The following is a 25701-nucleotide window of genomic DNA, read 5'->3' as shown; positions in this document are numbered from 1 at the left end:
GGTCTGGAACATTGCAAAGTCACTTTCAGGCACATGTCACCATTCCATAATCTTGATATTCTAAAGCAATTACAAATATCACAAAAGCCATTAGAAACTTGTTAACCCTTAACAATGACTATGAAAGATATTATGGAGATATAATGGACAGGATTTAGTAATAATAATAATGACACGGGGCAGCTGGGTAGCTCAGTGGATTGAGAGTCAGGCCTAGAGACTGGAGGTCCTAGGTTCAAATCCGGCCTCAGACACTTCCCAGCTGTGTGACCCTGGGCAAGTCACTTGACCCCCATTGCCCACCCTTACCACTCTTCCACCTAGGAGCCAATACACAGAAGTTAAGGGTTAAAAAAAATAATAATGATAGGTAGCATTTATATAGTACTTTAAGGGATGCAAAGTACTGTACATCTACTAACCCATTTGATCAGTTGAAATGGCAACTGATTGGCTTTGGAGGGCAAAGAAAGGGAAAGAATTAAAAATGACTTCAAGATTTTAAGCCTATGTAACTGTGGAGGACTGTGATACCTTTAACAGCCATAAGGAAGTGAGGCATATGTTATTTCTTTTGAGCCCAATGTGCTAATAAGAATAAACTTGGGCTTCTGGAATCCAAGATGGCAGAGTAAAGAACTCTCTGAGCTTACCCAAACCCACTGCCAAACAACCACACACACATATGTACACACAGACAACCCCACTGCCTCAAGACAAATTTTGGAGTGGCAGAACCAACAAAAGACAGAGCGAAGAAGCAGTGTTTCAGCCAAAGAAAATAGAGGAAGGACCCATCTCAATGGTATAAGAGGGGACAGCAATGGAACCAGCAGGATGAGGAACAGCCCAACATATGCAGAGGAGCAGCCCAGGAGAACAGGGAACAAGAGGGGTGGCTGAACATGGCATGGGGGAATCCTCGGCAGAAGGAGCAACCCAATACTTGTGATAGCAACTGAGCAGAATTCAGCCTAATCCAATGCAGTTGGCATCCCAGGGGGGAACTGAAGGATGGTACTCCCTCCACCTCAGGAGTGGAGCTGAGCTGTAACACATAGGCAATGTCACAAAGTGCTGAATAGAAGGATGCCCAAGGAGGCCTGAAGGCAATTAGAAATGCCAGCCTCGAGCTCAGGGGAAAGATTAGGGCGATATTTATATGTCTGGGAACCATCTACTCAGAGGGAGTTGAAGCATCTCTGGTATATGAGTCGGTCTAGAGAGGGAAGTGTGATATAACAGAAAAAGTATAGGAACACAGAAAAAGAGTCATCAGATCTTAGATTAAATCCTGGCTCTGACACATACTAGCTGTGCGACCATTGGGAAGTCATTGAACCTCTTTTGAGCCTCAGTTTCTTCACCTCTAACATGGGGATATTACACACACTACCTATCTAAACCTTAAAGCACTGTAAAAATATGTTATTATTATTGCTGGAGAGAGAGGAAAGACAGTCAGAGTCTTGGGTGAGAATCCCACTAATAGAGTCAGAAAAGGAAGATGAATCAGCAGAAAGGTCCTGATACATATGACTGGATGAAAACTAAGAGAGAGCTGTCATGAAAGTTGGAAGCGTTATGCTCCTAACCTCATTTTCCCCATAAGCCCTGCAGTTTTTTATACCATGGTTTCCCTCAGCACTTTTTTTGAAAGGAATTTATGTGTTGTGGTATAACAGAATTGATTGTACCACATGATCTCTAATTTTTTTTCTTTCAAGGATTTTTCTTGATATCTTATTTCTGATGTCCTGCTCAGTGTGTACCAGAGATATTGTCATCTAGATCTTTCTTTCTATTCTGCCCTCAACCCATTATATGATATCTCTTCTCAAGGAGAGGTAGGTAAATGTAGAAACTGGGCAAGTCATTTAAACTCTGTTTCCTGTTACCTCGGTTTTCTTAACTATAAAATAGGATTATAACAGCTAGGGCTCCCAGGGTTGTTGAGATCATAAAATGAGATAATATTGGTAAGACACTTAGCATTGCTTACAGGATAAAGTACAAATTGTTTATCCTGACATTATACACAGTAACTGCAACATACCACAACATAAGCATTCCTTAAAAAAAAAAGTGCTAAGGGAAACCACAGTATGAAAAACTGCAGGGCTTATGGGAAAAATGAGGTTAGGAGCATAACACTTGCAGCCTTCTGATGTTTCTTTTCTTTTTGCAGCATCATCTCTGATGGTTTGCAATGTGGATGCCTTTATGCCTGGTGCTTGGAAGATATCACATGTTCTCTTCTTTCTTCCAAAAGACTTGATTATTTCAAGCTCCTCCTTATTACTGAAAATTTTCTTTTTATGATGCTTCATATTTTTGAACTAGGCCACAAACAAGTTTGGGATAGGGAATGAGTGTTATTTTTATATAGGAAAGTTCACAAATGTTAAAGAATACCAAAATGCTACCTTTTGGATACCATGTGTGGTAAATGAGGCAGCTACTCTGTGTGTGTGTGTGTGTGTGTGTGTGTGTGTGTGTGTGTGTGTGTGTGTGTGTGAGAGAGAGAGAGAGAGAGAGAGAGAGAGAGAGAGAGAGAGAGAGAGAGAAGAAAGGGGAGAGACAGAGACAGAGAGACAGAGAGAGGGAGGGAGGGAGAGAACAAGGAAAGGAGGGAGAAAGGGTTAGTTTTATATACTAAGATAAAGTAAAAATAGATACAATTTAAAAATAAAACATGATACCAGAATCAAATTAGGGGAACACAGTATAGTCTACCTCTCAGAACTATAGATAAGGGAAGAATTTATGGCCAAATAATAGATAGAGCACATTATGAGATATAAAATCAATAATTTAATTACATTAAACTAAAAAGGTTTTGCACAAACAAAACAAATACAACCAACATTAGAAGGGAAACAAAAACTGAGAAAATTTTTTATGATGCAAATCTCTGACAAAGGGCTCATTTCTCAAATATGTAGAGAACTAAGGCAGATTTATAAAAATACAAGTCATTCCCCTATTGATAAGTGGTTAAAGACTCAGATGAAGAAATTTAAAATACCGATAGTCTTACAAAAAATTCCAAATCACTATTAATTAGAGAAATGCAAATTAAACTTTGAGGTGCGTTAAGATGAAAATTCTTTGGAGACTGTAATCTTAATTTATAATTATTTATTAAATAATAAAAAGCAGGACAGATAAAAGAAAAGGTACCAGCCAATTTGGCTGGCTAGTTTCCCTTCCCAGACCTCCTTACATAGCTAGCACTTGCTTGAGCTTCAGTTCTCCTAGTTGTCTAGTCTCACTGTCTTTTTCCCTGCCAAAGAGAGTGAGGCTTTTCCTACACTCTCCATGATGTTACTTTTCTAGGTCTCTCTGATTGGCCAAACTTGACCCAGCCTGAATAAGAAGAGGCAAGCATCTTCTAACTGCCAAGGAGCCACAAGGCTGCTGACATCCTCCCAGAGAGCTCATCCATCCCTCTTACACAGACAAGCCTCAGGTTTTGTTCTTAACATAATCAAAAGGTGGGGTTGTCGTAATCTCAAAAGAACATGTGTTCAGACTGGTAAATTCTCACAGGTACCACCTCAAACCTATCAGGTATGCTAATATGACTAAAAAATAAAATGATAAATATTGGAGGGGATGTGTGAAAGTTGAGACACTAATTACACTGTTGATGGAGTTGTGAGTTGATACAACCATTCTGGAGAACAATTTGGAATCATGCCCAAAAGAATATAAAACTAAGCATAGCCTTTGACTCAGTAATACTAGTCTGTATACAAAGACATCAAAGAAAGGGGAAAAGGACCCATTTTTATAAAAATATTTATAGCAGCTTTTTTTTTTGTCGTGGCAAAGAATTGGAAACTGAGGGGAATGTCCATCAGTTGGGGAATGGCTTAACAAGTTGTAATATATGTTGGTGGTGGGATACTATTGTACCATAAGAAATGACAAACCTGGTTTTCAGAAAACCTGGAAAGACTTATATGAACAGATGCAAAATGAAGTGAACAAAAACAGGAGAATGTTGTACCCAGTAACAGTAATAATGTACTATGAACAACTCTGAACGACTTGACTATTATCAGCAATGCAAAGATCCAAAACAACTTCAAGGGAATCAATTAAAAAGGCTATTCACCACCATGGAAGGAACCAATAGAGTACAGATGCAAATGGAAGTATATACCATTCTTCACTTTATTTCCTTGGTGAGTTTTTTCTTGAATGTGTGATCTGTGTCTTCTTTCTTTTTTTTTAAATAAACCTTTACCTTCTGTCTTTGAATCCATATTAAGTATTGGAGAGCTGAAAGGGCTAGGCAAGAGGGATCAAATGACTTGTCCAGGGTCACACAGTGAGGAAGAGTCTGAGGTCAAATTTGCAACCAAGATCTTTCATCTCCAGGTCTGGCTCTCTATCTACTGAGCCACCTAGCTGCCCTATAAATGTATTTTCTTTTACAACATGACAAATATGGAAATATGTACTTCATGATAACACTTGTATAACCTATATTAGTTTACTTGCTGTCTTGGGGAGGAGGGAAGAAGGGGAGGGAGGGAGACAATTTGGATTGAAAATCGCCAGAAAACAAATATTGAAAATTGTTTCTAAGTGAAATTAGGGGGAAAATACAATAAAATATTACTGGGGGGGGGATGCTTACTTCCAAACAATCCCATGAATACATGTCCTATTTGGAAAATTGTTATTATGTGTAATTGGTAAAATAAAATATCTTTTAAAAATACATGTACTATTTGGTAGTGGAACTATTGCAATCCTAATTCTACTGATAAGGAAACAGAGAAATTAAATTCCTTGCTCAAGAGTTCAGTCACTTTTTCAGTAATATTTGACCCCATTTGGTCTTTTCTTGGTGAAAATACTAGAGTAATTTGGCATTTCTTTCTGCAGTTCATTTTACAGATGAGGAAACTGAAGCAAATAGGAAAAGTGACTTGTCCAAGGTTGCAGAGCTAGTTAGTGTCTGAGGCCAGATTTGAACTCAGGAAGATGAGCCTTCCTGACTCTAGACTGGGCACTCTATCCAGGATGCCACTAGCTGCCCAAGGTTACATGGCTATTAAATGTCAGCATCTGGATTTGAACCCAGATCTTCTAATTTACAGCACCTTTTCCACTATGGCACATTGTCTCATACCATTTGAGCTTTAATGGAATAATAGAAAGACTATTGGACTTAGAATCAGAAGACCTGAATTTGAATCCTGACTGAGATATTGAATATGTGGCCATGGGCAATTCAACCTCAGTTTCCTCTCCTGTAAAATAGAGATAATATTCATGTGACCTATTTTACTAGGCTGTGATGGTAAATGCACTACATGAAACTTAGAGCCTGTACAAGTATGAGTTCTGTTAAGATTGTTTTTTAGATGTCATAATCATTAAGCAGTTGTTTATATGATTGACCCTAACTTCTCTCTTCTCTATGGATCCTGCCCTTTTGCCTAATGACCAACCTGAGTCAGCCAGAGTAAGGAATGTTGCTGTGTCAGATCTCAAACAATCATGTGTTATTACTTTAGGTGGTGGGTGGAGCAATTTGGTAATGAATAGAAGCTCATTCCTATCTAATGTTCTTCTATGTTCTAGTCCCTAAATATACATCCTGAATATTATTATAATTACAGCATACTTTGGACTGGAAATAGAATCTTTTTTGTGAGTATTATTTGTTACATATTAAATATTATATATCAAAATCTGCAGACAAAATTGTCTCCTGTATATCAGCTAGGGCAGTATTTGCCAAAAAGTGAAATCAAGAATTGTTATTACCCACCTTCTGAGCTTGGGTGTTGAGCTTACTGAGAGACTGTCCCTGCTGGTTTGGGCTTTAGGTGCAGGTAAAGTATCTGAATACTTTAAATTTTAGATGGTTGTTCAAGGGTACTCCAGGTTACACAGAACACACACACACACACACACACACACACACACACACACAGTAACTACTTCATTTATCCCATATGATAGCCTACAAGGTGAACTTTCCTATATAAAAATAATGCTCATTCCATGTTCCAAACATTGTCCTACTTAAACAATATGAAGCTTTTCTTTTTGTAGTGGCAAAGAATTGGAGGTTGAGGGGATGTCCATCAATTGGGGAATGGCTGAATAAATTGTGGTACATGTTGGTAATGGAATACTTTTTTTTGCTATAAGAAATGACAAGGGGGCAGCTGGGTAGCTCAGTGGATTGAGAGCCAGGCCTAGAGACGGGAGGTCCTAGGTTCATATACGGCCTCAGACACTTCCCAGCTGTGTGACCCTGGGCAGGTCACTTGACCCCCATTGCCTACTCTTACCACTCTTCCACCTATAAGTCAATAGACAGAAGTTAAGGGTTTAAAAAAATTATATAAGAAATGACAAGCAAGACGATTTCAGAAAAAACTGGAAAGATCTGTAGGAACAGATGCAGAGTGAAATAAGCAGAACTGGGAGACCATTGAACATAATAACAGTGGATGATGATCATCTGTGAAAATTTGGCTACTCTCAGCAATGCGATGACCTGGGATAGTCCTGAACGACATGACTGGGAATGCTATCCACCTCCAGAGAAAGAATTGTTGAAGTTGTCTTTCACATCAGTGTATCTTTGGTTTTATTTTGAGGTTTTGGTTATGTATGACTTTGCTCTTACAACAATAATCAATATGGAAGTGTGTTTTGGATGACAATAAAAAAATGAAGCATTATAACATTCTCCAAAATCTTTCTCTCCTGCCTACTATTGAAAGTAGTTGAAATATCCACCATCAGAATCACTCCTTTGGGTTAAGACATTATCTCCAAAATGTAACATCGGAAAGCATAATATCCTAAGAGATCAGCATCTGTTGTTCAGTTGTTTCACTCGTGTCCAACTATTCAGGACTCCATTTGAGGTTTTCTTGGCAAAGATAGTGGAGAGGTTTCCTTGGCAAAGATAGTGGAGAGGTTTCCTTCTGCTCATTTTAAAGATAAGAAACTAAGGCAGACAGGATTACAGACACTAGTAAGTGTCTGAAGCCAAATAAAAGATGGGTCTTCCTGACTTGAGGTACAGCATTCTATCTACTGTGTGCATATGATAAAATGGGATGATTTTTTTTCAGCTGGCATCGAGTAGGGTTCTGAGGGACTGGTTAGATGCTCTTTGATTTGATGTATAGAAAGCTTTGCTTTATATGAATGATGTTTTGATGAAATATATGAGGTCTATGTGTCTAAGGGGCACCAGAACTGGTAAGATGAGGCAAATCACTGAATTCAATTCAACAAATATTTTAAACACCTCACCAGAGTTTGATAATATTCTGGGAATATGAAAACAAAATAAGAAAGCTCCTGCCTTCAATTCAAGGCAGTTGAAGACAATTTACAATGGTTATTATGAAGAGCATCCTTTCTGCAAGACATTATGCTGGGGATACAAGACGAAGGGAGAAACCAAACATCTCTTCCTGCAGAGTTCACATTCTACATATGTATACAGATAAGTAAATACATAGCAAAATAAAGAGGGGAAGGCAGGAGAGATTCAAACCAAGTGCTCCAGGAAAATTTGAGAAGGGAAAGAAAATATTTTAGTCTTCTTTACACAGTCTACTAGGCTGAAATTGGGGGGAAATTGTGTATTTAAGCTTGAACAACATTTAGTCAGGCTGGAGTTCTCAGGGAGAATATTTTAGGCATCACTTCATTGTGACATTATGTTTTTGCTCCCACAAAACAACTGCTTTGGGTTTCTTTTCTTCTCCTTAATTCCCACCCACCAGTAAACTACACACCCATTTCTGCCCTTACCTCCCCTGAACGTAGGAGCTGGCAGCTGGGAGTCCCCAGCTGCCTCGAGGCTTGTTCCAACAAGCAGAGACCTGCAAGATCTCCTCTTGCCAGAGGTGACAGAGCCTTTTCAGGCTGGGGAGGCAGGGAAAAACTAGATCTCCACAGAGCTGGCTGCCCCACTCCTACCACCAAGAGGCAGATATGGCCAGAGGCTTCTGGTGGGGCCCCTGACCTTAATGTGGCCCTGGGTGGGAGGAAATTTGGGGTGAAGGGGAGGAAGAAAAGTAGATGATGTCCCCAGGCAATGCAGTATAGGGAAGTCTATGGTTTCTTTCATCTGCTTCCAAATCTTCCTATAAGAGCTGGCTGGCAGGAGTGGGCTTTCAGTTGAACCATTTGATGAGGCTTTCTCTCAGCTTCAGGACCACACACAGATTAAGAGCTGGGGACTTGGAGATTCTCCCACGTGCTGCTCAGGCTCTGTTAGCAGAAGTACATCTGGACTTGACATCATCACTGCCCCCCACACAAAGCTTAAGGTCAGGGGTGTGCTAGAGACAGCTCATTCTGTCTGGAGAGAGCAGACTGAAGTTTTCAGTATGAATATTTACATCTCAGAAAACTGCAAAAGGTACAAATCAGGACTTGATTTATTGATTGTTGATTCTATAGTTTTAAGAAAGTGATAGAGAAAATGTTAATAATAAAGATTAAACTCAAAAGCACATTCCCTCCCCTCCCCTCCCTTCAGTCGATTGTTAAACATTACCAGTACACCCTTACTTGGGGGTTCAGAAATTGAGGGAGGTAGGAAACTGGAGAAGAAGGAAGGCTTGGAGGGCTGGACTTAACAATTAAAATGGAAAGTCCTTTGCCTAAACATGGCCCTAAGGAGAGCTCAAAATTTTTTTAAATAAAACCCAGCAAGTTCTGTAAGGCAGAAAATGCTAGTGAGGTTATAAAAAGTTTAGTTCTACTTAAGCAGCTGCTTCAGTTGGAACTAAACACATGAAACGATGGAAGATTCGGAGACAAGGCTGGTCCCATTTTGAAGGTATTTTTAAACCACAGGGTCAAGTTACAGACTGGTGTTGATGAATAGACTGAGCTGCTCTGGATGCCAGGCAAACCAGCCTGGCATGAGCTCCAAGGCAGGGCCAGCAGCCAGTGGATTCTTAGATCATGGACACTGCCAGAGTAGAAGAGCCAAGCCAGATGTAAAGAATTAAGTTCAAACATCACAAGACTGTGAAAACACTCATACTTTTAAAATCTGCTTTGATTTGTGCCACTCCCATTTTAAAAGAGTCCTTCTCAAGTGGTTTTTTTCCCCCTCAGTAAATTCAGCACTCTAATGGAAAAACATTATTTTATGCTTTTCATTTTAATAGCAGTTTATTTCTCAATATTTATGTCCACTTGGAGAGCCATCCCAATGAACAAAGAATAAAAAAGAAAGGGCAAAAAAGGTAGTTAAGCAAAACTAATCAGTGTAGAAATGAAGAGTGAGACTGTATGCAGTATACTGTGTTCATAGTCCTCCCCGTATGAAAAGAAAGTGAGAGGGGTACCTTCTCACATCTTTTTAGGGACCAAGCTTGGTCAGTATAATTTTGTAACATATTTCATTGTTGGGTTTCCCCCACCATTTTCATTGTTGTAGTCACTGTCTATACTTGTTTCCTGGTACTTCTTATTTTACTTTGTATCAGTTCATATAAGTTTATCCATGTGCTTCTTTATTTCCCTTCATCACATTCATCATTTCTCACAAAACGGTATTCTATTAATAGAATGTAATATTCTATTACATTCAAGGAATATAATTTATTCATCCACTCTCCAATTGATGGGCATCCATTTTGTTTCCAGATATTTCAATAATTTTCCCCCTAAGCATACCATAGAAATTGACCAACTATAAAATATTTGGTAAAAGTATTGACTTAATTTGATGACTCTTGACCTTGAAAAATGGGCTTTTCAAAATGAATTTCCATTACTCTGGCTCAGGAGTATGAGGAATGTTGAGAAATTGTTAATGTTTTTTGTTTGTTTAATATAACAAGAAGGCTTAAAAGACCTTTGTTAAAAGATCAAGATGGAGAACTCCACCATGTTGGATAGATCTTTGATAGACACCTCTGGATGAGAGGATAGAAAAACTCACACCAATGAGTTTAGGCTCCATTAAACTTTTGAAGGTCAAAGATTTTACAACCTTCTTTTTGAATATGCAAACATAGAAACTATTCTTTGAGGTTCTTTATGTTCCACATATTTTTTAAAAATCCTTACTTTCTGTCTTAGAATAAAGTACTGGTTCCAAGGCAGAAGAATAGAAAGGGGTAGGCAATTGAGGTTAAGTGACTTGCCCAGAATCACACAGGTAAGAAGTGTCTGCGGTTAGATTTGAACCCAGGATCTCCTAACTCCAGGCCTGGCACACTATCCCCATGTTCCATGTATTTTGAAGCCACCAATATTTATTCAGTGAAATGAACTATTTATTTAACACAAAGTACAGGGGTACCTTGATACATGAGTTAAATTCGTTCCATGGCCAAGCTTGTAACTCAATTTGCTCGAGTGTCAAATCGAATTTCCCCATTTAAATGGATGGAAATGCAATTAATCCATTGTGGCCCCCAAAAACCACTAGAATATTTTGTTTTATATGTATGCTTTTAAATACAAAAATGTATTTTATAAATAACAAATAAATATATTTATAGATAAGAAAGAATGTAAAGAAATAAACTTGCTTATGAAATGTTTTTTACATTCAAGGTCAGGTGAAGATGCTGGCAGAGAAGGTTTTCATTTTGTGCACTATTGCTTAATATAAATTACTCTCTACTACATTTAAATGCAAAATTGACCTTACGCATTACTTATGATATGTAACTTTATTGCTAAACTTACTTGTTATTTTTTACTTTACTTAATTATCATTTTCTTCATTGAATTTTGGCTGTTTTGCTACACTTTCCTCAAATTCACTTAGAGTCCGTTTCAACAAAAATCTTTCCATGGAAGTTTGTTTCTTCCTCCCTTTCAGAATGTTTCGATAATGTGTGAAACAAGTGTCATTACACAGCTCCAACTCATGGCTTTTTCTGGGTGTGTCTTTTCAATTAGCCGTTTAATTTTTTCCCAAATCCCCAACATTACTTTAATCTCACTTGTACTGATTACCTCATCCATCTCTGGCTCCTCCCCACTAATTTCCTGTAAAACCTCTGAATGCTGCTGCTGCTATAACTCCTTTAATTCCTCCCTTGTCAAGACCCATGGTTAAAAGTTAAGAAATTTGCCCAAAAAAACTGATAATAAAGACAAAAATAAAGAAGAAAGCAAAAGCAATTCAATACGGATGCTCACAGGGCCAGATAAACACCAAACTAAACCAGATAGCCTCATGTAACATGTGAAATCAAATGTTCCGTAGGCTATCAAGTGGAGCGTGGTGGAAGCTCGTGATTCAGATATCCACTCGTGACTTAAAGCAAAAAATCCCAATTGTGAAGGCTTGTATCTCAAATCGCTTGTGACTTAAGGTGCTCATGTATCAAGGTGCCACTGTAAACTCTTATGATTAAAATTCTCTGGAGACACGATCTTAACTTTATAATTATTATTTATTAAATAGCAAAAAGTGGGCCAGAGAAGGAGAGAAGTCTGAGCCATAGTGGCCAACTAATTCTGCTACCTTCCCTGCAATTTATGCTCATTCAAATAGTAAGTATCTGAGGTCAAATTTGAATTCACCACTGTGTTGCTTAAGTGATCTTATGATTAACATCCTATGGCCATAACAAGGACTGTCTTTCACTCTTCCTTGGTTTTCCCAGTGCTTTGAATATTGTCAGTGCCTAATAAATGCTTGATAAGTTGGATTGGATCGGACTGAATTGGTGTGTCTACTAAGTCCTTTGGTATATCCCCCATTTATATTTTGTGGATTTATATTCTCTCATTTTGGATTTTTACATCACGTTTTTCTATTGTAGCAAACCATTTCTGCATGAATTCTGGTGGCAGCTTCTTGCTAGTAATTCAAGAGATTTCTTTAACTCTTACTATTCCTGTTCTGCTTTAAAAAGATTCTTGGTACTTCATGAAAACCTGCAAAATACTCTCAAACAACATTTCCTTTATCATTTAACAGCTGAACACCCTTTTCTCACCAGGGAGCTCTTCTATGAAAATGGAGTCTTTGTTTTTTAAGAGCTGGTGGCCTCTTTATTCCCCACCTGAGATCATAATTGTTTTGTATACTCTCAGTCACTTCCACAGCAATCTTGTTTGTCCAAACTTAATCCTGTTTTTATGCAATTTTCCCCAGTGATACTGATGCAATGGAAAAATGGTAAATAGGGAAATATATGCCATGCAGAGAAAATTGTTTCTACATAGGATGTTTTTCTTTTTTATTATCTCTACTGTCTTTATATTTTAATAAGCAAATAGGATAGTTGGATTATATAAATAATACAATAAAAAGTACATTGCAATATAAACTAGAATATATCTGTATAATGACCACAATATAAATTCCATTCTTAAAAATAGAAAAAATATTAAAGACTTGGTTTTATTATTTCAGCCTTTTATGAAAATGTAAAAACTTGGGTTTATTCTCACTTTCATTTTATTTCTTCCACTAGAATCCTTCTTATCATGGAATGAAAGTATCCTTAAGTTCTTTTTTTTTTTTTTACATCCTTACCTTCTGCCTTAGAATAATACTTCATATTGGTTCCAAGGCAAAAGAATAGTAATAGCTCACCCAGGGTCACACAGCTAGGAAATGTCTGAGACCAGATTTAAACTCAAGACCTCCCATCTCTAGGTCCAGCTTTCTATCCCCTGAGCCCCCTACCTGCTCCCTATCCTTAAGTTCTTAAAAGCTATGTCTGTAGAGCATAAATTCCCCCAATAGAATATAACTACCAGGAGGGCAGGGCTGGTTTTTCTTTTGGCTTTGTATTCCTAGTACCTTATTCATAGTAGGCACTTATGAAATGTTTTTTGTTTTTTTGTTTTTTTGTTTTTAAACCCTTAACTTCTGTGTATTGTCTCATAGGTAGAAGATTGGTAAGGGTGGGCAATGGGGGTCAAGTGACTTGCCCAGGGTCACACAGCTGGGAAGTGTCTGAGGCCAGATTTGAACCTAGGACCTCCCGTCTCTAGGCCTGCCTCTCAATCCACTGAGCTACCCAGCTGCCCCTATGAAATGTTTTTTGGATTGGATTAGGTCCTGTAGAGTTAGAAAAACTTCAGATATAAATCTAGTATATAAGTCCATATGTACTTGATACCTGAGGACCATCCTAGCTAGGTCTGGAAAGGTTTTCCAACAGGAATGCTATTTCCTTTAATGTCAGCAAGCCCTGACACCATCTACTATGACATGGAGGGGTTGTAATCTTTGTCAAAAGAATTCTGAATTTAACACTTTCAGCTTTTGAACTATTGAACTTGAGAAGGATCCAGGTATTTTTGTGAGATTTAGAAATCCTATCTATTAATTTCAAATTGGCTATTAAAATTTATTTTTCTTACAATAGATTAATTTCTTTTTTAAAATTTTCTTCTGAGAATGCTTTATATCAATAAATTGATTTATGTTCTGATAGAATACGTTAATTCTGGTCATTACATAGTCAATGCAATTAAAAATCTTCACTTAATAAAACTCCAGAAATTATAACTGCCAACCCTTAAAACCAGAGAGGAATGGGATAACTGTTCCCCTAAAAACCAGAGAGCCACAGCATTGTTTCTGTTAGTCCTAGAAACCAGAAAGGCACAGTGTGTTAAGAAAATTTGTTTATTTTCTTTAAGCGAGAGAAAACAAAAACACATGCAGATGTTGGAACTGAACCAAGCCCAGGAAGGAAGAGGGATTACAGGTTTTATGGTATACTTCAAAAGAGGCAAGAGGGTCTCTGGGATTGGGGAACAAAGGTGGAAACTTCTACCTAACAACAAGAGATGTTTGTCAGCAGCTTGGAATGTAGACCAAGAAATAATTTTGATAAGGATGGAAAAAGACAATCTTGGAATTAGCTACAAGGACTCATGGTTTGAGGGCTGGTTTGAACCATTCTTGTACAGGAACTTCCAGGGTTACTTCTAGGGCATGCGTCATTGTTTTATCAGATTAATCCTGATATTCCTCATCAATATCCAGAAACCAAGGCAATTCTAATAACACAAAACCGTTAGAGTTGGTGTCATACACAGACCCATCAAAATTTCATACTGAATCATATTTCCATAACTGAAAATAAAATAGATCACAAAAACAACACTGGTGAAACAGATGAATTTAAAAAGGAGATGGATATTCTTAGACAGGAATTTTAAAAATCTGCTTTGAGTTTGTCACCATGAATCCAAGTAGCAGATGTTGAGAATTTGTTATTCTGAACCCCTATTCTTTTGAAGTTGCAATTCAACCTCACCTTTTGATTGAATTAAGAACAAAGTCTGAGATTTATGTGTATATACGTACAACCTGGAAGGATGCTAGAAGCCTTGTGGCTCCCTGGCACCCAGACGATGCTTGCCTCTTGTTTCACATGACTCCTGGAGTCCAGAAGACTGGCCTCTGACCCAGACTGAGGTCAAATCTGGCAAAGCAAAGAGACTCAGGAAAGTGACATCACAGAAGATACGTTTCAGATTCTGGGAAGGAAGGTTCTCTGGTGTTGGAGTCACAGTGAGAAGAGGCTGCCAGGTAAGTAAAAGCTCAGCCAAATGCTGCCTTGAGAAGGAGGCTTGCAGAGAGAACAGCTGGCCACATGTGGCTTGTAGCTTTTCTTTCTCTGACTCAGTCTTTTAATTCATTTAATAAATAATTATTAATTAATATACAGTGTCTAGAGAATTTTAATCTTAACACAAATTGTGCCAAAACAGAGTGATTTTTAAAAGCTGATTATTGCTACAAACATCATAAATTATTCTCCACAATATTTGATAGAAAGTGAAAAACATTTCAGGATCTGTACCCAATATTACTATATATGGCAGCAGCTGCCATGGGAAGAACCAAAAGAGGAAAGGAAGATTTATCAAGGAATACCTCTAAGGGTAGGTATTAAGCAACACCATTACAGAAGTGACTTGATAGAGCTGACAATGATCTTTGGAAAGGTATTGATCTTTGAAAAGGCATTGGAAGATTATATCAATATCTAGTGCATATGAACAGTAGAAAATTTAAATGGCTTCTGATGTAATTTCAAAGAAAAGAACTTGCAGAATGGAATCCAGAAAACAGAAAATTCTAACACAGATTCCCCCATTAAGCAACTGAAAGTCAAGGTCAAATGTCAAGAAGATAAATTGATACACAAACTTAGATTATTCCAATTATCTTGAGTATAGTTTCTTCTTCTTTTTCTTAAACCTTTATCTTCCATCTTAGAATCAATACTTTGTATTGATCCCAAGGCAGAAAAGTGATGAGGGATAGGCAATGAGGATTAAGTGACTTGCCCATGGTCACACGGCTAGGAAGTGTCTAAGGTCAAATATGAACCCCGGATCTCCCATTTCTAGGCTTGTCTCACAATTCACTGAGCAATCTAGCTGCCCCTATATAGCTTCTTTGTAGATAATTGTGTATTGTTTCCCTCATTGAAATGTGAGTTCCTTGAGAGCAAGGACTGTCTTTTACCTTTCTTTGTATCTCCAAATGCTTTGCACATGCGTGGCACATAGTAGGTACTTAATAAGTGTTCATGCTCTATCAGCTGTGATGACACTTTTAATTGGTCACCAAGTCAGAATTCTGTGGGTGCACTAAAGGGGTAATCGTCAGGCCTTTTCTTCTTGTCAATCTTGTGGCATAAGGATGATTCTCTGAGCTCTGGCTGTGTTGGTGGGAGGTCTGGTCTCCTGAGATATGGTTTCCTAGGCAATCCCGTATCTGAAATGGAACCCCTTCTGTTTGAATCTTCATTCTTCTATGTTTATGACATGGGGGTAGGTCATTGGACTGTGAGGCACTTAATGTCATACTCTCTACAAGGAGAAAATGTGATTGCTCTAAATCCAAAGGCCTGCAAAACCATAACAGCTCTTAGTCACTATTATCTGCCCCTAGCATTCTTCAGTCTTATCAGTTGGGTTGGTGGAACTGAATTAATCAAGGTAAACTAATCAATTCTTCTTTCCAACATGCACAAAATAAATATAAGGTAATTTGGGGAGGGGGGGGAAGGAGGTAGTAGTAGCTGATGAGATTTGAAAAGGACTCATGTAGAAGCTAGGAACTGAGCTTGGCTTTGAGAGAAATAAGGGGCTCATGGGCCCCATCTCCATCCTTTGAAACCACCAATCTCACACTTAATTCTGGGTCCTTCAGCAGAAGGGGGTTGGGGGTAGGAGTGAGGCAATTGCTCCAGTGACACCTGGCTCCAGCAATGGGGAAGTTGGCCATTCCCCAAACTCACTGTGTCTGAACTGGGTGCATGAGGGAATGAACAGATAATGGAAAGAGAAAGTGGCAATAAAGCAAATCAATGGAAGAGTAAAGCACTGAACAGAAAAGGAGAGGGAAAAAAAAGGAATCAGTCAAGCAAGTGCTTTCAGATATTGCTAAGCAAGTAGATGCCAGTCTTCACAAAGATTTCTTCAAGAGCAAATAGAGAAATCTCAAATGGCTATGTTGATATATCACTTCTTGTATCATTTAATAAAATGAAGAAATTGACAAATGGTAGAAAATTAAAAGGCAGAGCCTTGGAAAGTTCAACTGTTGTAGAGTTGGATTTGGAAGGTACAAGAATAAGAAAGTGGCAGCCATTGGGTGAGAAAGCAAAAGATGTGTATGACTATACTGAATATGTGGAATTGCTTCCCAAGTATGCCAATCACAGTTGGATTGAAAGAGTAATTAGGAAATACGGGAATGTTGTTTATATCAGCAATCCCCCATTACAAGCTCATTGGAGAGCCAAAGAGATCTGCATTTGTAGAATTTGTAATAAAAGAATAAACTGACAAAGCTATAGGGTTTTTTTAAACTAATAAGTGCTTTATTACATGTTTGTGTATATGTATATTTCAGTTAATGTAAAAGCAATTTTTAACAATTGTTTTTTGCCATTTCAGAATTCAAGTTCTCTTCCTCTCTAACCTCCACCTCTCCACAAGGTGATGAATAATTTGATTATAGGTTATAACTGTACTTTCATCGATACATATTTCCATATTGCTCATGTCATGATAGAAACCACATGTCACACATACAATAGAAATCTCATGAAGGAAATACAGCGGAAGATGGCATGCTTTGATCTGCACTCAGACTCCAAAAGCTCCTTCTTTGGCTATCATTTGGATATTATTTTCATCATGAGTCCCTTGCGGTTATCTTGGAAACTTACTTTGCCAGTAATGATTTGGTCCTTCACAGTTGATCATCACATAATATTTCTGTTATTGTATACATTGTTTTGGTTCTGCTCACTTCACTTAGCATCACTTCATATAAGTCTTTCTAGGTTTGTTTTTTAACTCATCCTGTTCATTGTTCCTTTACAACTACATACCACAACTTGCTCATCCATTCCTCAAGTGATGGCTACTCACTTAGTTTCCAATTCTTTGTCATCACAAAAAAGAAAAGCTAGAGATTTAAAAAATAATCCACCAGAGGAAGCCCCAAGAAAACCCAGAATGTTTCCAAAGACAGTGAAAAATAAACCTACACCTGACCTTAATACTTATATCTGCCTAAGAAGAAAAAGAGTAAAAGAAAATACAAATAAAAAGGGAAAGTGTTCAGTCAGAAGTGGAGACTAAGAAACAAATACAGATAATTGATAATGAACATTTAGAATATTTGAACAAGATTAGAAGGCACAGGTCAACAATGGAAGGCTCAGAACTGGGTAGTTCAACTATATAAAGGCTGCCCTGTAAGGAGAAGAAAAAAAATGAAGGATCTGAAGTGTTGGGTTTACCTGAAGATGCCAGAGGAGGAAAAGAGATAATTCTGAAGAGGAAGATACATTGATACCAAGTCAATGAAAGCTCTCTGAAGAAAGAAAGATGAGGATTCAAAAGCTGAAATTTCAAAGGATGATAAGAGTGTTATCCAAGAATGACTGAATGAGATAAGTGAGGTGGCTCAGTGGATTGAGAGCCAAGATGAGACAGAAGGTCCTGGGTTCATATTTGACCTGAGATACTTCCTAGCTGTGTGACCATGGACAAGTCACTTAACCCTAATAGTTCTTCTGCCTTGAAACCAATACCAAGTATTGATTCTAAGATGGAAGGTAAGGATTAAAAGAAAAACAAAAAACAGAGCAAATAGTTGGAATTGAAAAAGAGTATAGTTTTTAGCTCTTCAGAAAGCCAGTATTGCTTCTTTAAAAAATAAAAACAAAAACAATATCCCAAATTAAGTCTGAGAATTTAGGGTAGCATTCTGGTTATAATGTGTGATCAATAAAGACTTATTTACATATTATTGATAGTTGCATTGGTGTGGTCGTTTCGGGTCTACATCCCCAACCATGTCCACATCAACCCATGTGTTCAAGCGCTTTTTTTTCTTTTGTGTTTCCACTCCTACAGTTCTTCCTCTGAATGTGGGTAGCGTTCTTTACCATAAGTCCCTCAGAATTGTACTGGGTCATTGCATTGCTGCCAATACAGAAGTTCATTACATTCGATTTTACCACAGTGTATCAGTCTCTGTGTACAATGTTCTTCTGGCTCTGCTCCTTTCACTCTGCATCAATTCCTGGAGGTCTTTCCAGTTCACATGGAATTCCTCCAGTTTATTATTCCTTTGAGCACAATAGTATTGCATCACCAGTATATACCACAATTTGTTCAGCCATTCACCAATTAAAGGGCATACCCTCGTTTTCCAGTTTTTTGCCACCACAAAAAGCATGGCTATAAATATTTTTGTACAAGTCTGTTTATCTATGATCTCTTTGGGGTACAAACCCAGCAATGCTATAGCTGGATCGAAGGGCAGGCAGTCTTTTACAGCTTTTTGGGCATAGTTCCAAATTGCCATCCAGAATGGTTGGATCAGTTCACAACTCCACCAGCAATACATTAATGTCCCAATTTCAGGCAGGCTAATCTTAACCTCTGAAATGAAAAGAGGAAGGGAGAACTGATCAACAAAACTTAAAAAAATTAGACTGGCCAAGACTCAACAAGTAAGTCAACACATTAGATCTAATTGCAGAATATGATTTAAAATTAAAAAAATTTTTTTCATGCAAAATTTAATTTTTAAATTTTAAATTTTTATTGATTAATTAAGAATATTTTCCCATGGTTACATGATTCGTGTTCTTTCCCTTCCCTCCTCCCACCCACCCCTACCTCCCCCCATAGCCGATGCACAATTCCACTGAGTTTTACATGTATCATTGATCAAGATCTATATCCATATTATTGATATTTGCATTAAGGTATTCATTTAGAGTCTATATCCCTAATCATATGCCCATTGACCCATGTGATCAAGCAGTTGTGTGTTTTTGCTCTCATAGTTCTTTTTCTGGATGTGGATAGTGTTCTTTCTCATAAGTCCCTCAGTATTTTTCTGAATCATTGCATTGCTGCTAGCTGGTAGAGAAGTCCATTACATTCAATTGTGCCACAGTGTACCCATCTCTGTGTATAATGTTCTTCTGGTTCTGCTCCTTTTGCTCTGCATCAATTCCTGGAGGTCGTTCCAGTTCACATGGAATTCATCTAGTTCATTATTCCTTTGAGCACAATAGTATTCCATCACCAACAGATACCACAATTTGTTCAGCCATTCCCCAATTGAAGGGCATCCCCTCATTTTCCAATTTTTTTACCATCACAAAGAGCATGGCTATAAATATTTTTGTACAAGTCTTTTTCCTTATTATCTCTTTGGGGTATAAACCCAACAGTGGTATGGCTTGATCAAAGGGCAGACCGTCTTTTAAAACCTTTTGGGCATAGTTCCAAATTGCCATCCAGAATAGTTGGATCAATTCACAACTCTACTAGCAATGTATTAATGTCCCTATTTTGCCACATCCTCTCCAACATTTATTACTTTCCTTTGCTGTTATTAGCCAATCTGCTAGGTGTGAGGTGATACCTCAGAGTAGTTTTGATTTGCATTTCTCTAATTATAAGAGATTAGAACACTTTTTCATGTGCTTATTGATAGTTTTGATTTCTTTATCTGAAAACTGCCTATTCATGTCCCTTGCCCATTTATCAATTGGGGAATGGCTTGATTTTTTTGTACAGTTGATTTAGCTCCTTATAAATTTGAGTAATTAGACCTTTGTCAGAGGTTTTTGTTATAAAGATTTTTTCCCAATTTATTGCTTCCCTTCCAATTTTGGTTGCATTGGAAAAAAATTTAATTTTACTTCATCTTGAGGACTTTTAAATTCACTGAATACTTTTATCATTCTTAAGAAGTCTGTTTCTTTTTGTTTCCTTTTCATTGTGGTACTATAGAATGTTGTTTTAAAAGTCTACCTTTAATTGAATTAAGTTCAACAGCTTTGAGCCTATAGGTATAGGATTTCCTTTAAGAATAAAGCTTTTTTCATTTAGCATTTTTGGATAATTTATGTAAATCAAATGATCAAATGGCACATTAATAACAAATATACTTTGGTGAAAAAAGAAACTAGGGATTCTAAGAGAAGAGGAGTGCATTCTAGACATAGAGGAAAGTTTGTGTGCAAATGCATAGAGAGAAGAGATGGAATAAAATATACAAGAAATAGCAACTAGACTTGTTTGGGTATACCGAAGAATGCATAAAAAGGAGTAATGCAAATTGTCCTGGAAAAGTAGACTGAAGCAAGATTGTGAGGAGATCCTAGAGGCAGCAGGGAGCTATTGGAACATCTTGAGCAGAGAAGTTACTAGGTCAGATCTAGAATATCACCTTGACAGATGTATGTTAAATAGATTAAAAAGGATAGTGATTTGCAGCTCAGAGAACTATTAGAGGCCATTAGAATAATCCACTTGAGGAATGATGTAAGTTTGAACTAGGTTGGTACCCATATGAGTTGGATGGTTGTTGTCCTTTGCACTTGAAGTAGATCCAAATAACTTCATTTATGATGTCTTTTGACTTATGCATAAATTAGCAGAACCAGGTAGTCACCACAGTCATTAGCTTCTCTCTCTCTTCCAGAGTTGAAACCCAGTGGCAAGACAAAAGTCAGGATGGCTGGAGATGGCTCAGGATGCAGTGGATGACCTTGGCTTTTTCAATGGCTTTTTCAAAGAGCTCTAAGCTCTCCATAGGACCACCTTACCACCTTCTTGGATGCCTTCATGAAAATAACAAATTGTTGTCACCTGTCCCTCCTGCCAGGGGAAATCTTTACATGCCTAGGGTAGATACTCCCTTAAATTGCTAATGGCGGGGGCAGCTGAGTGGCTCAGTGGATTGAGAGTCAGGCCTAGAGATGGGAGGTCCTAGGTTAAAATCTGGCCTCAGACACTTCCCAGCTGTGTGACCCTGGACAAGTCACTTGACCCCAATTGCCTAGCCCTTACCATTCTTCTGCCTTGGAGCCAATACATAGTATTGACTCCAAGATGGAAGGTAAGGGTTTAAAAAAATTGCTAATAGGTCTGAAGTTTATTGGTTACTCTCAATCTGGTTTAGCCTACCTGCCAAGATGGTTTACTATGATATGGTCACTGGGCATGCTTGGAGTTCTTGGAGTCCCAGGTGAGAACTGCGTGGTAGGTAGATCATATAGCCCCTAAAAAGTCCTCTGCAAACCCTCACATCTGAAGTACTACTCTTCCTTGAACCAGTACCCCTCCCCAGTCCGAGTAAAGAGAAGAGGGGATAGATATAAGGAGATATTGTGGAGGTAGAATCTACAAGACAAGAACAGATTAGATAGGAAGGGTAAAGGAGAGTGAGGAATCAAGCAGGAATTAAAAGATATGGACATGGATGACTGGAAGGAAGATGGTGCCTTCTTCATACATAGAGAAGTTGGAGAAGGCAGTGAATTTGGAGTAAAATGAATGAGTTCTGCTCTAGAATTGTTGGATTTGAGATGCCTTACAGGACACATAGGGGAAGTTATCCAGAATTGGTGATGTGGGGCCAGAGCTTAGGAGGGAGAGACTTGGGGTTGGATCTATAGATCTGGAAGTCATTTGCATAGAAATTGTTATTGAATATATGAGAGCTAATGAGATCACCAAGTAAGAAAATGTATAGAAAGAAGAATGCCAAGGCCAGTTCAATGGAGGTAGACTTACCATTAGGGGTGGGGCATGAATGATAATTTATCAACAGAAAATGAAAACATTCCATCATGATTGAGCTAGAGTTCCATTATAACAGCCTTAACAGAGTTATGGTGGCTCACTGGAGAGGGTGAAAAAATTAACTCCTAAATAGCCATCCATTATCACCAAGCTGGCTTGGGAAAGGCAAGATAATCATACTTCTCTAAACATTGAGCACCCAAACTATTGTCCTCTTACTATCAGGATTTGGTCCCAAACCTGAACCTCAGGCACCAGACTTCTTGGTGCTAGGACCCCTGTGTATTGGTGAATCTTGTTCAGCTTCATAAGTGCATTTCTGAAAAGTGGGCAAATCCATTTGTTTTTTTGGGGGGACCCTGTTGTTAGACTAAATGATTTTTAAAGTCCATTTTAGCTCTTATAATCCGTGAGCATATGAACCTACTGAAAGGAATGATATAATATATTATTTGTAAAGAAAGCCCCTAAATTGACCTCTTATGTAAAGCAGATTTTCATATCAAGATTCCATTAAAGTAAAATATCATAGAATCATGGAGAGGTCATCTTGTCCAACCCAGATCTAAGCAAAAATCTCCCTTGTTACATCCTTGAAAAGTGGTCAACAACCATTCTTCACTTAAAAGGTTCTAGAAGTAGCTCATTCCAATTTTGGCTAGCTCTATTATTAGTATATAGTTGTGTAATCATGGATCTTCATAGGCTTAAAGCTAGAGGAGACCTCAAAGTCACCGAGTTGTTCAACCCCCTCATTTTTTAGATGAGTTAAATGATGCCTAGAGAAGCTCAGTGATCTGCCCAACCTCACACAGGTCATGAGGAATAGAGCTGGAATTTGAAGCAAGGTCCTCTGATTCTAGAGACAGCACTCTTACCACTGTGTCACACAATCTCTTGGGAAGTACACTGAATGAATAGTTACTGTTGGTCATACTCACAAAATGGGAGTAATTTAATCATTCTGAAGTGAGTTAACTTCTGCCTCCTTCCCCCAACACTGTGATTATCTTACAGAGTTAACAGTTACACTTGCATTTCCTATACTTGCTAATAAAATATCTCCTTTTGTTGGTCTAGATAATAAGAACAAACCTAGAACTCTTAGGAATCTGGGTGAGGGAAACTCCTAGGAGTGAGAGGATTATTAATCATATCTTTTCCCAAGCTTTCCCATTCTGAGACTTTATGACTCTTTTGTTTAAAAAAACAAAACACCAAAAACTTTTACTTTCTGTCATGGAATAAATATTGTATATTGGTTCCAAGGCAGAAGAGCAACAAGAGATAGGCAATGGGAGTTAAGTGACTTGCCCAGGGTCACACAGCTAGGAAGTGTCTGAGACCAGATTTGAACCCAGGACCTCCCATCTCAAGGTCTGACTCTCAGTCTACTCAGTCACTTGGTTGTCCCCAACTTGACCTTCTCTTATTAGTCCTAGCTCTGCTAGGTCATTGAGGTAACTGGGACATTACCGACACCCCTAACCTCTAGAGACACTCTGTTTTATTTAAGATGTGAACAAACACCTTTCCCCCCTTAATTCAGAAGGGACAAGAGGAGGGTTTTGCTAAAGCAATTTCATTGGATAAAGAAGGAAAATAAAACAAATTAAAAGCATAGTAATGGATGAGATGGCAGGGTAAAGATAATTATCCTAAGGTAATTGCATGCTGTAAATGGGCAATGTGTTATGTCTACAACAGAATAGGAGGAAGAGAGCATGTTGAATTGCCATTGGGAGTTGTAAAGTTATTTTAATAACTCCCAAATTCTCCCCCAAACAAAGATTCATCTTTTTTACTCCAGTGTTCTACTGGTTCTGGTATATGTTGATAAATCATGAAACAACATAGCCTCTGGAGCATTAAAAATTAGTATCACTTATGGACAGTGGAGACGTACATTGTGGGTATGATATGAGCTGGGGACCAAGCATTATAAATAAGGAATTAGGAACACAAACCAGGATAAGAGATATCAACAAAGAAATGTATGAGAGGAAAAAAGAAAAGAGAGAGGCAGCTTTGTCCAGTGGAAAGGTGGCCAACTTTGGAGTTAGAAGACTTGGATTTGTATCCTGCCTCTGGCACTTAGTACCTATTTCGCTTTGCACAAATCATTTTACCTCTGTGAGTCTTGGTTTCCTCAGCTGATATATTGGATTAACTGACCTCTAAGCTTCTTTCAAGCTCTAAATCTTTGTGAAGATGGGATGGCCACATGAAGAGAACAAGGCATAAGTAATGGAAAGACTATGTACTACACTGGTATCTTCATGATGTCAAAATAAACCAGCAAGTTGGGTAGACCCTTTACATTGAACATATAGGAGGGCATACACCAAAGTAATAGAGGCAAGTTAAGCACTCTCTACTTGCATCCTGGATGTGATGAGATCACAGAAGTATTTTGAGAATAACCACATTTTTAATAGCAAATTGGCTTGGCTAATATGACTTATGGGGTACCCAGCCCTACCTATATTTGTTCCCTTCCCCCCACACACACACACACTTCTATTTCTTGCTTTTAGTGTGGTATGTTGAACCTATTATCTATGATTAGTAGTAGCCATGAAGCCTTGGGGAAGGGCACCATCATCCCTGGAGATTGTGCCCTTTAATGGTAAACATGTCAGCTATCTTTCTGTTTCAAATCTCCCACCTTCTGTTGGACTTCCTCCCAAGTTCCCACTAAATTCCTGCTTCATTAATATTTTCTAGTAGATAATTTTTTTTTTTACAGATCCTTAATTACTGGCATAATCTTTAACCCTTACCCTCTTTCAGGGAGAGTGACTCTTCCAGATTCTTGTCACTACAAGTTTGCATTTACTATATGCTACAGGGGACAGTTGTATAAATAAGAAGAAAGAGGAGGACTTGCTTCTTGCAATCTAGAATTTCTTTCCAGGCTCACTTTAGGAGACAACTCCTAAATAAAGCCTATCTAACCCTATCCGCTTCCATATGAGTTGTTTTGTGCTTCTTTCTCAAACTAGCTTGCATTTATTGATCTAGTTGATATTGTAAAACAGAATCCTTTGTAGGGATGGAAGTTCCTTAAAGGCTGAGACTGTTCCACTTTTGTTTTGGCGTCCTTAATGCTTAGTCCAATTTCTTCTTGAGCATATGAAGTACTTGAAAAATATTGAATGAGTCTTGTTCATCTCTGGCTTCCTTCAAGGATTAGTTTAAATCACCTGTAGAAGCCCTTTCCTAGTACCCCACCTTCTAGAGCAGGGGTTGGAAACGTATGGCTCTCAAGCCATATCTGGCTCCACTTCCCTACCGGCCAGTCCTGGCAGAACCGCAGGATGTAACCCAGGGGGCCCTTCAGCCCCCACCCCATGTTCCAGCGCCTTCTGCCTCCATCCTCCTCCTTCCGCAGGCATTTATGGCTATCATGGCCAAAAAGGTTGCCAACCGTTGTTCTAGAGCCTATACTTCAAAATCTTTTCTTCCTTCTTCTTTTGCATCTTTCCCCATCTCTTTTTCCCCCTGCTTTCCTCTTTCTTTCTTTCTTTCTTCTTCCTTCCTTCCTTCCTTCCTTCCTTCCTTCCTTCCTTCCTTCCTTCCTTCCTTCCTTCCTTCCTTCCTTCCTTC

General features: G+C 38.3%; 1 pseudogene; it reads left to right on the top strand.

Moving 5' to 3' along the window:
* The window catches only part of LOC123255163, an 82562-nt pseudogene extending 64641 nt beyond the window's left edge, over positions 1-17921 (top strand).
* Positions 17922-25701: the final 7780 nt, after the last annotated feature.

Source organism: Gracilinanus agilis, chromosome 1 (genome assembly GCF_016433145.1).
Source record: "Gracilinanus agilis isolate LMUSP501 chromosome 1, AgileGrace, whole genome shotgun sequence".
In the NCBI taxonomy this organism is placed as follows: Eukaryota; Metazoa; Chordata; class Mammalia; order Didelphimorphia; family Didelphidae; genus Gracilinanus; species Gracilinanus agilis.
This window is presented reverse-complemented; position numbering and strand designations above follow the sequence as displayed.